Source organism: Hyla sarda, chromosome 6 (genome assembly GCF_029499605.1).
Source record: "Hyla sarda isolate aHylSar1 chromosome 6, aHylSar1.hap1, whole genome shotgun sequence".
NCBI lineage: Eukaryota > Metazoa > Chordata > Amphibia > Anura > Hylidae > Hyla > Hyla sarda.
In genome coordinates, this window is record NC_079194.1 from 242,760,912 (window position 1) to 242,774,746 (window position 13,835).

The following is a 13,835-nucleotide window of genomic DNA, read 5'->3' on the forward strand; positions in this document are numbered from 1 at the left end:
GGTTTTGATAAATCTCCCCCAATATGAATATTAAAAGATATAGGGGGAGATTCATCAAAACCAGTGTAGAGGAAGAGTGGTGCAGTTGCCCATAGCAACCAATCAGATCGCTTCTTTCATTTTTAACAAGGCCTTTGAAAAATGAAAGAAGCGATCTGATTGGTTGCTATGGGCAACTGGGCAACCTTTACTCTGCACAGTTTTTGATAAATCTCCCCCATAAATATTATGGAAATTCACGTAAACAATGAAAGCGATTGATGGCAGCAGGTACTTGAAATTTTCCACATCCGCCAGATCCACAAAAGGAGGGGATCATATAAAATCCTCAGGATAATGAACAAGCCGAAACCGGTGTATAGACATGTGAGTGCCTAGAAGTATTTGTTCTTATCCTGTAAGAGACAATTTATACTACGTAAACTCCCCTCAGAGGAAAATTCTGCGTGAAATAAGCGCCAATTCAGTCCATTGAGGAAATTCAGTGAGAGAGGTTCCTCGCTGAATTAACCCAGTGTGCATAAGGCCTTAGAGTACTACATTGTGGGTTGCAGGTTTTCCTTTTTGTAAACCAGGCTTCTGTGATAATCAAAATACCCCACAGCCAAATGCATTTAGGGTCTATTCACACGGCAGAATTTCCGCTTGCGGAATTCCGTCTCAAATTAAAGCCCATAGACTTCTATGGGATTCCACACTCCCAGAAGTGGGAATTGGAGTGCGGAATAGGGATCGACCGATATCGTTTTTTTAGGGCCGATACCGATAATCGGTGCAGGTTAGGGCCGATAGCCGATAACTTATACCGATATTCCGGTATAAGTTATCAGCTATTTAACCCCCTGCGACACCGCTGCAGATCATTGATTTAAAGCGGGTGCTTTAAATCAATGATCTGCAGTGGCTTTTGCGGGGCCATAGGCCGCTGCCGCCACCCGCTTCTCTCCCCCTACCTGTCAGGGTGGTCCGGGCCATCCATCCTTCCTTCCTGTAGTGTCTGGGGGCGTTCCGGGTGAAGAGTGAACCGGTCTGGGCTGTCCTTCTTCTCCGGCGGTCATCTTCTCCACTCCGGGCAGGCTCCGGCCTAATACGCTGCATAGACGCCGCTGCGCAGTGACGCCTGTGCGCAGCGACGCACCTGACGTCGCGGCGTAGCGGCGTCTATGCAGTGTACTAGGCCGGAGCCTGCCCGGAGTGGAGAAGAGGACCCCCGGAGAAGGACAGCCCGGACCGGTTCACTCTTCACCCGGAACGTCCCTGGATACTACAGGAACAAAGGATGGATGGCCCGGACCACCCCCATTACGGGTAAGTTTAATTTTTTTATTGACTCGGAGGGTGGGGGAGGGGCCCGACCGGTATAGCGGTATGGGCAAAAATCCATACCGGTATACCGCCCAGCATCACGGTGGGGGGTGCGACGCGGTGCGGTGGGTCGGGGGTGCAGTGCGGCGGGTCGGGGGGGCGGGGCATTATTGGCTTATCAGCAAGGTAATTGCCGATACCGATAATGCCCAAAATCGTGATTATCGGCCGATAATATCGGCCATACCGATAATCGGTCGATCCCTAGTGCGGAATCCCATAGATGTCTATGGTCTTTAATTTGAGGCGGAATTCTGCTGTGTGAATAGACCCTTATACAGTGGTCCCTCAAGTTACAATATGAATTGGTTCCAGGACGACCATTGTATGTTGAAACCATTGTATGTTGAGACCAGAACTCTCTGGAAACCTGCTAATTGGTTCTGAAGCCACCAAAATGTCATCCAAAAAATAGGAAAAAAGTGAGAATTAAAGAAAAATAAGTAGATAACTAATACAGATACAGCAAATTCTGCCAAAGGCTGTCCGGGCGTGCTGGGAGTTGTAGTTTTACAACAGCTGGGGGCACCCTGCTTGGGAAACACTGGTCTACGTAGAGGAATGGAGCTTCTTCAGGGTCCTGTACAGTACATGCAATGTCCTAAAAAAGCAAAATGGAGCCGCCCTTACCTGGTGTCTGTTACGCCGAGCGCTCCGGGTCCCCGCTCCTCCCCGGAGCGCTCGCTTCACTCCCTCCGCTGCAGCGCTCCGGTCACGTCCTCTGACCCGGGGCGCTGCGATCCTGCTGCCAGCCGGGATGCGATTCGCGATGCGGGTAGCGCCCGCTCGCGATGCGCACCCCGGCTCCCCTACCTGACTCGCTCCCCGTCTGTTCTGTCCCGGCGCGCGCGGCCCCGCTCCCTAGGGCGCGCGCGCGCCGGGTCTCTGCGATTTAAAGGGCCACTGCGCCGCTGATTGGCGCAGTGGTTCCAATTAGGGTTTTCACCTGTGCACTTCCCTATATTACCTCACTTCCCTTGCACTCCCTTGCCGGATCTTGTTGCCTTAGTGCCAGTGAAAGCGTTCCTTGTGTGTTCCTTGCCTGTGTTTCCAGACCTTCTGCCGTTGCCCCTGACTACGATCCTTGCTGCCTGCCCCGACCTTCTGCTACGTCCGACCTTGCTTCTGCCTACTCCCTTGTACCGCGCCTATCTTCAGCAGCCAGAGAGGTGAGCCGTTGCTAGTGGATACGACCTGGTCACTACCGCCGCAGCAAGACCATCCCGCTTTGCGGCGGGCTCTGGTGAAAACCAGTAGTGGCTTAGAACCGGTCCACTAGCACGGTCCACGCCAATCCCTCTCTGGCACAGAGGGTCCACTACCTGCCAGCCGGCATCGTGACAGTAGATCCGGCCATGGATCCCGCTGAAGTTCCTCTGCCAGTTGTCGCTGACCTCACCACGGTGGTCGCCCAGCAGTCACAACAGATAGCGCAACAAGGCCAACAGCTGTCTCAACTGACCGTTATGCTACAACAGTTGCTACCACAGCTTCAGCAGTCATCTCCTCCGCCAGCTCCTGCACCTCCTCCGCAGCGAGTGGCCGCTCCTGGGATACGCTTATCCTTGCCGGATAAATTTGATGGGGACTCTAAGTTTTGCCGTGGCTTTCTTTCCCAATGTTCCCTGCATCTGGAGATGATGTCGGACCTGTTTCCCACTGAAAGGTCTAAGGTGGCTTTCGTAGTCAGTCTTCTGTCCGGAAAAGCCCTGTCATGGGCCACACCGCTCTGGGACCGCAATGACCCCGTCACTGCCTCTGTACACTCCTTCTTCTCGGAAATCCGAAGTGTCTTTGAGGAACCTGCCCGAGCCTCTTCTGCTGAGACTGCCCTGTTGAACCTGGTCCAGGGTAATTCTTCCGTTGGCGAGTATGCCGTACAATTCCGTACACTTGCTTCAGAATTGTCCTGGAATAATGAGGCCCTCTGCGCGACCTTCAAAAAAGGCCTATCCAGCAACATTAAAGATGTTCTGGCCGCACGAGAAATTCCTGCTAATCTACATGAACTTATTCACCTAGCCACTCGCATTGACATGCGTTTTTCTGAAAGGCGTCAGGAACTCCGCCAAGATATGGACTCTGTTCGCACGAGGCGTTTCGTCTCCTCGGCTCCTCTCTCCTCTGGTCCCCTGCAATCTGTTCCTGTGCCTCCCGCCGTGGAGGCTATGCAGGTCGACCGGTCTCGCCTGACATCTCAAGAGAGGACACGACGCCGTATGGAGAACCTCTGCCTGTACTGTGCTAGTACCGAACACTTCCTGAGGGATTGTCCTATCCGTCCTCCCCGCCTGGAAAGACGTACGCTGACTCCGCACAAAGGTGAGACAGTCCTTGATGTCTACTCTGCTTCTCCACGTCTTACTGTGCCTGTGCGGATGTCTGCCTCTGCCTTCTTCTCTACAGTGGCCTTCTTGGACTCTGGATCTGCAGGAAATTTTATTTTGGCCTCTCTCGTCAACAGGTTCAACATCCCAGTGACCAGTCTCGCCAGACCCCTCTACATCAATTGTGTAAATAATGAAAGATTGGACTGTACCATACGTTTCCGCACGGAGCCCCTTCTTATGAGCATCGGATCTCATCATGAGAGGATTGAACTTTTGGTCCTCCCCAATTGCACCTCGGAGATTCTCCTTGGACTTCCCTGGCTTCAACTTCATTCCCCAACCCTGGATTGGTCCACTGGGGAGATCAAGAGTTGGGGGTCCTCTTGTTCCAAGAACTGTCTAAAACCGGTTCCCAGTAACCCTTGCCGTAACTCTGTGGTTCCTCCAGTAACCGGTCTCCCTAAGGCCTATATGGACTTCGCGGATGTTTTCTGCAAAAAACAAGCTGAGACTCTACCTCCTCACAGGCCTTATGATTGCCCTATCGACCTCCTCCCGGGTACTACTCCACCCCGGGGCAGAATTTATCCTCTCTCTGCCCCAGAGACTCTTGCCATGTCCGAATACGTCCAGGAGAATCTAAAAAAGGGCTTTATCCGTAAATCCTCCTCTCCTGCCGGAGCCGGATTTTTCTTTGTGTCCAAAAAAGATGGCTCCCTACGTCCTTGCATTGACTACCGCGGTCTTAATAAAATCACGGTTAAGAACCGCTACCCCTTACCCCTCATCTCTGAACTCTTTGATCGCCTCCAAGGTGCCCACATCTTCACTAAATTGGACTTAAGAGGCGCCTATAACCTCATCCGCATCAGAGAGGGGGACGAGTGGAAAACGGCATTTAACACCAGAGATGGACACTTTGAGTATCTGGTCATGCCCTTTGGACTGTGCAATGCCCCTGCCGTCTTCCAAGACTTTGTCAATGAAATTTTTCGTGATCTGTTATACTCCTGTGTTGTGGTATATCTGGACGATATCCTAATTTTTTCTGCCAATCTAGAAGAACACCGCCAGCATGTCCGTATGGTTCTTCAGAGACTTCGTGACAACCAACTCTATGCCAAAATTGAGAAATGTCTGTTTGAATGCCAATCTCTTCCTTTTCTAGGATATTTGGTCTCTGGCCAGGGACTACAGATGGATCCAGACAAACTCTCTGCCGTCTTAAATTGGCCACGCCCCTCCGGACTCCGTGCTATCCAACGCTTTTTGGGGTTCGCCAATTATTACAGGCAATTTATTCCACATTTTTCTACCATTGTGGCTCCTATCGTGGCTTTAACCAAGAAAAATGCTGATCCCAAGTCCTGGCCTCCTCAAGCAGAAGACTCCTTTAAACGACTCAAGTCTGCCTTTTCTTCGGCTCCCGTGCTCTCCAGACCTGACCCTTCCAAACCCTTCCTATTGGAGGTTGATGCCTCCTCAGTAGGAGCTGGAGCTGTTCTTCTACAAAAAAATCCTTCCGGGCATGCTGTCACTTGTGGTTTTTTCTCTAGGACCTTCTCTCCAGCGGAGAGGAACTACTCCATCGGGGATCGAGAGCTTCTAGCCATTAAATTAGCACTTGAGGAATGGAGGCATCTGCTGGAGGGATCAAGATTTCCTGTTATTATCTACACCGACCACAAGAACCTCTCCTACCTCCAGTCGGCCCAACGGCTGAATCCTCGCCAGGCCCGGTGGTCTCTGTTCTTTGCCCGATTTAATTTTGAGATTCACTTTCGTCCTGCCGATAAGAACATTAGGGCCGATGCTCTCTCTCGTTCCTCGGATGCCTCAGAAGTTGATCTCCCTCCGCAACACATCATTCCACCTGACTGCCTGATCTCCACTTCTCCTGCCTCCATCAGGCAGACTCCTCCAGGAAAGACCTTTGTTTCTCCACGCCAACGCCTCGGAATCCTCAAATGGGGTCACTCCTCCCATCTCGCAGGTCATGCGGGCATCAAGAAATCTGTGCAACTCATCTCCCGCTTCTATTGGTGGCCGACTCTGGAGACGGATGTTGGGGACTTTGTGCGAGCCTGCACTATCTGTGCCCGGGATAAGACTCCTCGCCAGAAGCCCGCTGGTTTTCTTCATCCTCTGCCTGTCCCCGAACAGCCTTGGTCTCTGATTGGTATGGATTTTATTACTGATTTACCCCCTTCCCGTGGCAACACCGTTATTTGGGTGGTCGTTGATCGATTCTCCAAAATGGCACATTTCATCCCTCTTCCTGGTCTTCCTTCTGCGCCTCAGTTGGCTAAACAATTTTTTGTACACATTTTTCGTCTTCACGGGTTGCCTACGCAGATTGTCTCGGATAGAGGGGTCCAATTCGTGTCTAAATTCTGGAGGGCTCTCTGTAAACAACTCAAGATTAAATTAAATTTTTCCTCTGCATATCATCCCCAGTCCAATGGACAAGTAGAAAGAATTAACCAGATCCTGGGTGATTATTTGCGACATTTTGTTTCCTCCCGCCAGGATGACTGGGCAGATCTCCTTCCATGGGCCGAATTTTCGTATAACTTCAGGGTCTCTGAATCTTCCTCCAAATCCCCATTTTTCGTGGTGTACGGCCGTCACCCTCTTCCCCCCCTCCCTACCCCCTTGCCCTCTGGTCTGCCCGCTGTGGATGAAATTTCTCGTGACCTTTCCATTATATGGAGAGAGACCCAAAATTCTCTCTTACAGGCTTCTTCACGCATGAAGAGGTTCGCGGATAAGAAAAGAAGAGCTCCCCCCGTTTTTTCCCCTGGAGACAAGGTATGGCTCTCCGCTAAATATGTCCGCTTCCGTGTCCCTAGCTACAAGTTGGGACCACGCTATCTTGGTCCTTTCAAAATTTTGTGTCAAATTAATCCTGTCTCTTATAAACTTCTTCTTCCTCCTTCTCTTCGTATCCCTAATGCCTTTCACGTCTCTCTTCTCAAACCACTCATCCTCAACCGTTTTTCTCCCAAATCTGTTCCTCCCACTCCTGTTTCCGGCTCCTCGGACGTCTTCTCGGTCAAGGAAATTTTGGCTGCCAAAAAGGTCAGAGGGAAAAATTTTTTTTTAGTAGACTGGGAGGGTTGTGGTCCTGAAGAGAGATCCTGGGAACCTGAGGACAACATCCTTGACAAAAGTCTGCTCCTCAGGTTCTCAGGCTCCAAGAAGAGGGGGAGACCCAAGGGGGGGGGTACTGTTACGCCGAGCGCTCCGGGTCCCCGCTCCTCCCCGGAGCGCTCGCTTCACTCCCTCCGCTGCAGCGCTCCGGTCACGTCCTCTGACCCGGGGCGCTGCGATCCTGCTGCCAGCCGGGATGCGATTCGCGATGCGGGTAGCGCCCGCTCGCGATGCGCACCCCGGCTCCCCTACCTGACTCGCTCCCCGTCTGTTCTGTCCCGGCGCGCGCGGCCCCGCTCCCTAGGGCGCGCGCGCGCCGGGTCTCTGCGATTTAAAGGGCCACTGCGCCGCTGATTGGCGCAGTGGTTCCAATTAGGGTTTTCACCTGTGCACTTCCCTATATTACCTCACTTCCCTTGCACTCCCTTGCCGGATCTTGTTGCCTTAGTGCCAGTGAAAGCGTTCCTTGTGTGTTCCTTGCCTGTGTTTCCAGACCTTCTGCCGTTGCCCCTGACTACGATCCTTGCTGCCTGCCCCGACCTTCTGCTACGTCCGACCTTGCTTCTGCCTACTCCCTTGTACCGCGCCTATCTTCAGCAGCCAGAGAGGTGAGCCGTTGCTAGTGGATACGACCTGGTCACTACCGCCGCAGCAAGACCATCCCGCTTTGCGGCGGGCTCTGGTGAAAACCAGTAGTGGCTTAGAACCGGTCCACTAGCACGGTCCACGCCAATCCCTCTCTGGCACAGAGGGTCCACTACCTGCCAGCCGGCATCGTGACAGTGTCCAAAGGAGCAGCTAACCCTGGTACAGGTAAAGAGTACAGAAGAACATGAAATACCTCCCTGTACTGTAGGGGGCGCTACCAGATATCAGTCAGTGCATACGCTTCAGTAATACAGGGGTTTTATCAGTGAATGCCCATTCTGATTGGTCAGTTCTTTCGGTCATTGACACGTTGCACAGATCTGGACTGTCTGTACATTGTATGTTTAGTCTGATTTCCACTTACAGTGGTCCAGAAAAGGCCATTGTATGTTGAAACTATTGTATGTTGAGGCAATTGTAGGTTGAGGGATCACTGTACTTTGGTACTTTGGTGGCGGTCGGTTTCCTTAAAACTCCAATTAGACTTAAAGAGAACTTGTCTCCAATATTTGACCACGAAACAGCTAAGTTGGTCCAGCAGTTTATAACCAAAAATGTACGCACTTTTGAAAGCTTTATGTAAATGTTACTGGCGTATAGGAAAATTGGGAGAGCAGATTCTGGTGTGTAAACCTCTCCTCCTATTGATTGATTGATTCATTGTATCCAGCCCTTTTTGTCTCTCCGGACTCACTAATCTAGTGGCAGAGAGCTCGATGTTGCACCCTGTACAGCCCTCAATGTGTAGGTTCTGGGCTTTGGAAGAGATTAGAAAGACTTTTGGGGTACAGTCACACATGGCAAATCCACTCCAGATTCCAGATGAAATTTCCACGTAGTATATCTGCAGTGTTTGTAGTATAAATGATGGGGAGTTTGAAGACACCTCAACCATATACTGTGTAATAAATCTACACAGCTTTCACATGGAAAGGTTTTATTCTTTTCCTCAATTTATGTTGCAGACACAATGTGGTAAGCCGCAACTGCAGATTTTATCAAAAGTGTTGTAGGTAAAAAAAAAAAATTCTATACCATTAAAGGGGTACTCCACTGGAAAACATTTTCTTTTAAATCAACTGGTGCCAGAAAGTTAAACAGATTTGTAAATGACTTCTATTAAAAAATATTAATCCTTCCAGTACTTATCAGCTGCTGTATGATCCACAGGAAGTTATTTTCTTTTTGAATTTCCTCTCTGCCTGACCACAGTGCTCTCTGCTGACACCTCTGTCCATTTTAGGAACTGTCCAGACTGGGAGCAAATTCCCACAGAAAACCTATCCTGCTCTGGACAGTTCCTTAAATGGACAGAGGTGTCAGCAGAGAGCACTGTGGTCAGGCAGAAAGGAAATTCAAATAGAAAAGAACTTCCTGTGGACCATAGCAGCAGCTGATAAGTACTGGAATTTTTTTTATAGTAGTAATTTACAAATCTGTTTAACTTTCTGGCACCAGTTGATTTAAAAGAAAATGTTTTCCAGTGGAATACCCTTTTAATTTGTGTGGTAGCACTGTGTATGTGCACCTAATTTAAGGCTTAAAGGGGTACTCCGGTGGAAATTATTTTTTGTTTTTATCAACTGGTGCCAGAAAGAACAGATTTGTGAATTACTTCTATTAAAAAATCTTAATCCTTCCAGTACTTATTAACTGCTGAATACTACATAGGAAATTATTTTCTTTTTGGAACACAGAGCTCTCTGCTGACATCATGACCACAGTGCTCTCTGCTGACATATCTGTCCATTTTAAGAACTGTCCAGAGCAGCATATGTTTGCTATGGGGATTTTCTCCTACTCTGGACAGTTCCTAAAATGGACAGAGGTGCCAGCAGAGAGCACTGTGGTCATGATGTCAGCAGAGAGCTCTGTGTTCCAAAAAGAAAAGAATTTCCTCTGTAGTATTCAGCAGCTAATAAGTACTGGAAAGATTAAGATTTTTTAATAGAAGTAATTTGCAAATCTGTTTAACTTTCTGGCACCAGTTGATTATAAAAAAAACAAGTTTTCCACCGGAGAACCCCTTTAAATACTTGCATGGCATGTGATAAATGGTGCTAGTACACTTATGAAATTGCACTTTAGTGCGCTACTCTGCAACTTTTTCTGTGACTTTCTTTTAACCCGTCACAACAATTTTTGTGACTTTTAATTAATGCTGTCCATGGCTAGTTTTGTAAGCCAGGTCTGTGCTGGTGTAGATCTGAGGCAAATTAAAGGGGTACTCCGCCTCAAGGTATCTTATCCCATATCCAACGGATAGGGGATAAGATGTCTGATTGCGGACAGGATCTCCAGGCTGGTGCCGCATTGTTCATGAACACAGAAGCTTGGAGCTTTCATGTTCATGATGTCATGCCACACCTCCTCCATGCATGTCTATGGGAGGGGGCATGACAGCTAGTACATAGCCATCACGCCTACTTCCATAGACATGAATGGAGGGGGCATGATGGCTGTGGTTGCCCGTCATCTGGCATGGAGCAGAGTTAGCTCTGTTCAATGGATGACTGGGGTGCCGGGGCGGAGATCACGGGGTCCCATCAGACATCTTATCCACTATTCTTTGGATAGAGGATAAGCTGTCTATGGGTTGAGTACCCCCTTAAAGGCTTTGCGACTTTTTTGCACCTTTTTCACCAAAAGTCACACATGATAAATTTATGACCACTGCTGAAAAACATCTTGATTCTTGTAATACAACTTGTAACTCTGCTCAAAAATTCCAGTGCAGCAGCCTCCCATTTTTAATGGGATTCTGTTGCACCATGCACACTGCAGAATTTCTGCCATGAAAATTCAAGATTCCAGGCTTTGCCATAAAAAAATATGTTAATTCTTTCGCCGGAATTCCATGTTGTCACTGGGGACGATGCATGTCCGCATGGTCATAGCTCCGACGGCGGTGACTACTGCACGTGGAATCTTTGCCAGTTTCCCGACAGAAATTCCATAGTGTGAATAGGCCCCTACTAGATAGATACAGATGTAAATCAGAAGGCAGGCTCATGGAGGGGAGAGCCCAGGCCTGGTGATGCACTCTATCCAAGTAACATACAAGGCAGAAAAGATTTGATAAATATTGTGCAGGTATACCGCAGGTTTTCATTATAGGAAAGAGGTCTGTGGCTTAGGTAGCTAAATACACTGCTCAAAAAAATAAAGGGAACACTTAAACACCACAATGTAACTCCAGGTCAATCACACTTCTGTGAAATCACACTGTCCAATCAGGAAGCAACACTGATTGACAATCAATTTCACATGCTGTTGTGCAAATGGAACAGACAACAGGTGGAAATTATAGGCAATCAGCAAGACACCCCAATAAAGGAGTGGTTCTGCAGATGGTGACCACAGACCATTTCTCAGTTCCTATGCTTCCAGGCTGAAGTTTTGGTCACTTTTGAATGCTGGTGGTGCTTTCACTCTAGTGGTAGCCTGCATGAGACAGAGTCTACAACCCACACAAGTGGCTATGGTAGTGCAGCTCATCCAGGATGGCACATCAATGCGAGCTGTGGCAAGAAGGTTTGCTGTGTCTGTCAGCGTAGTCTCCAAAGCATGAAGGCGCTACCAGGAGACAGGCCAGTACATCAGGAGATGTGGAGGAGGCCAAAGGAGGGCAACAACCCAACAGCAGGACCGCTACCTCCGCCTTTGTGCAAGGAGGAGCACTGCCAGAGCCCTGCAAAATGACCTCCAGCAGGCCACAAATGTGCATGTGTCCACTCAAACGGTCAGAAACAGACTCCATGAGGGTGGTATGAGGGCCCGACGTCCACAGGTGGGGGTTGTGCTTACAGCCCAACACGGTGCAGGATGTTTGGCATTTCCCAGAGAACACCAAGATTGGCAAATTCGCCACTGGCGCCCTGTGCTCTTCACAGATGAAAGCAGGTTCACACTGAGCACATGTGACAGACGTGACAGGGTCTGTAGACGCTGTGGAGAACGTTTTGCCGCCTGCAACATCCTCCAGCATGACCGGTTTGGCGGTGGGTCAGTAATGGTGTGGGGTGGAATTTCTCTGGGGGGCTGCACAGCCCTCCATGTGCTTGCCAGAGGTAGCCTGACTGCCATTAGGTACCGAGAGGACATCCTCAGACCCCTTGCGAGACTATATGCTGGTGCAGTTGGCCCTGGGTTCCTCCTAATGCAAGACAATGCTAGACCTCATGTGGCTGGAGTGTGTCTGTAGTTCCTGCAAGAGGAAGGCATTGATGCTATAGACTGGCCCGCCCGTTCCCCAGACCTGAATCCGATTGAGCACATCTGGGACATCATGTCTTGCTCCATCCACCAACACCACATTGCACCATAGACTGTCCAGATGCTTTAGTCCAGGTCTGGGAGGACATCCCTTAGGAGACCATCAGGAGCATGCCCACCACCTCATCAGGAGCATGCCCAGGCGTTGTAGGGAGGTCATCCGGGCACGTGGAGGCCACACACACTACTGAACCTCATTTTGACTTGTTTTAAGGACATAGCATCAAAGTTGGATCAGCCTGTAGTGTGGTTTTCCACTTTGATTTTGAGTGTGACTCCATATCCAGACCTCCACGTGTTGATAAATTTGATTTCCAATGATCATTTTTGTGTGATTTTGTTGTCAGCACATTCAACTATGTAAAGACGAAAGTATTTCATACATTTAGTTCATTCATTCAGATCTAGAATGTGTTATCTTAGTGTTCCCTTTATTTTTTTGAGCAGTGTATTAAGGGCAGGTCATTCTGACAGGCACATTCAGATGCTGTAGCTGTAAAAGCATATGCAGCTCCAAAGATGATAATAAGATCCAACATAAAATTGGGTGATGTATTGAAGTAATAAGCAGGTGAGGTTGGCATTACCACTGACTTTTATATAAGGGGGAGTGGGATTTGCATGGGGGGCTGTGTTAATTCCAATCGTATATAAAACACTTGATTAAAAATGATATACTACATAAACTAGATAAGTATATGTAACCCCTGGAGGCAATTATAGAAATAACATTCAGTCACTCAAGTGTTAACTCCTATAGCACCGCACGTCAGTGCCATGTAAACGCTTCAGCACAGTAAATCAAAGAGTTTCTTAAGCCTGTAGTACATGGATATGGGAATCTTAGACGATGAGATTCTTTTATAGGTGTATTTGGCCAAAGGCAAGGAACGGCAATTGTGTTTGCCTCATTGGTTTGTCTGTTTCTGTATATTTAACAAGCAGGCCATGGTGCCTGGCGTCATCCTACCATTCAGTATTCCACAGTGCATACTAAAGCAGCTAAAGCGAAACAACACCTAGATATAACAGTATACAAGACACCTCATAGAAGCAATTGAAAGAGCATGGCCGCCTAAATAAAAACAAATGTTGTCCTGGTTGTTTTGCTGCACAATTCCTTAGAGCAGTGGTTTCTAATTTGCGGCTCTCTGAGTGTTGCAAAGCTACAACTCCCAGCATGCCCGGACAGCCAATGGCTGTCCGGGCATGTTGGGAGTTGTAGTTTTGCAAAAGTTGGAGGACCACCTTTTGGACTCCATGGCAGCAGTTGTCCCAAAGCAACTCTCACCATGTGAGTGCCATGTGAGTCATCAGGGAAAGTGGGGAAAGGCAGGCCTCCCACGGGTTGGCTGGAATTCCTTAAAGGTAGAGTTAATAAGGGCAGTGTGATGTGGTGGAGACTAGGGGCTTTAAATTACCTTGTTGGTGCCATGGTGGCCCAGTGGTTAGCATTGTTGCTTTGCAGCAGTCAAGTCCTTGGTTCAAATCCCACCACAACATCATCTTCAAGGACTTTGTATGTTTTCCCTGTGTTTACTTGGGTTTTATCCCATACTCCTAAACATAAAAAATAAGTCAATTTTGAGTTTAGATTGTTAGCCCCTTTAGGGACAGGGACCATGCAGAATACATTGGCACTATCTAAGTAAAGGAATTATTTTTATTATTGTAGTGTAAAGATTTAAAGTGGCAGAGCAGCGCTACCTCAGCTCTCTGCTTGTGAGTACTACTTGTCACCATTCTATCTATTCCCAGCAAGGTAAACTACCATGGGTCATTTAACCCTACAACTCCTAGCATGCACATGGTGAGGGTTGTCTTCTTACAAAATAAAGTATTTCATAGTATAAGTGGTTGACAGATACTGCAATGGTATGCCACATGGTATAAAATTATGGGACAGGACAGGTCCTCCAGAATAGAGACCTGTGCGGGACTGTTTCCCTTATCCTGCTTCCACTGGGTCTCTGACCATTACCGCCTGCTCCTGCAAGGTGTGTGTTCCACTCCCACCTGCTCCCGCAACAAGTGTCCAATCCCACTACTGATACTGCAAACATT

The 13,835-nt window shown here is 48.6% G+C and overlaps 1 protein-coding gene across 8 annotated transcripts in view; it reads left to right on the top strand.

Moving 5' to 3' along the window:
• BRSK2 (BR serine/threonine kinase 2) overlaps positions 1-13,835 on the top strand; it is a 215,428-nt gene that overhangs the window by 69,435 nt on the left and 132,158 nt on the right. The window lies entirely within an intron of this gene.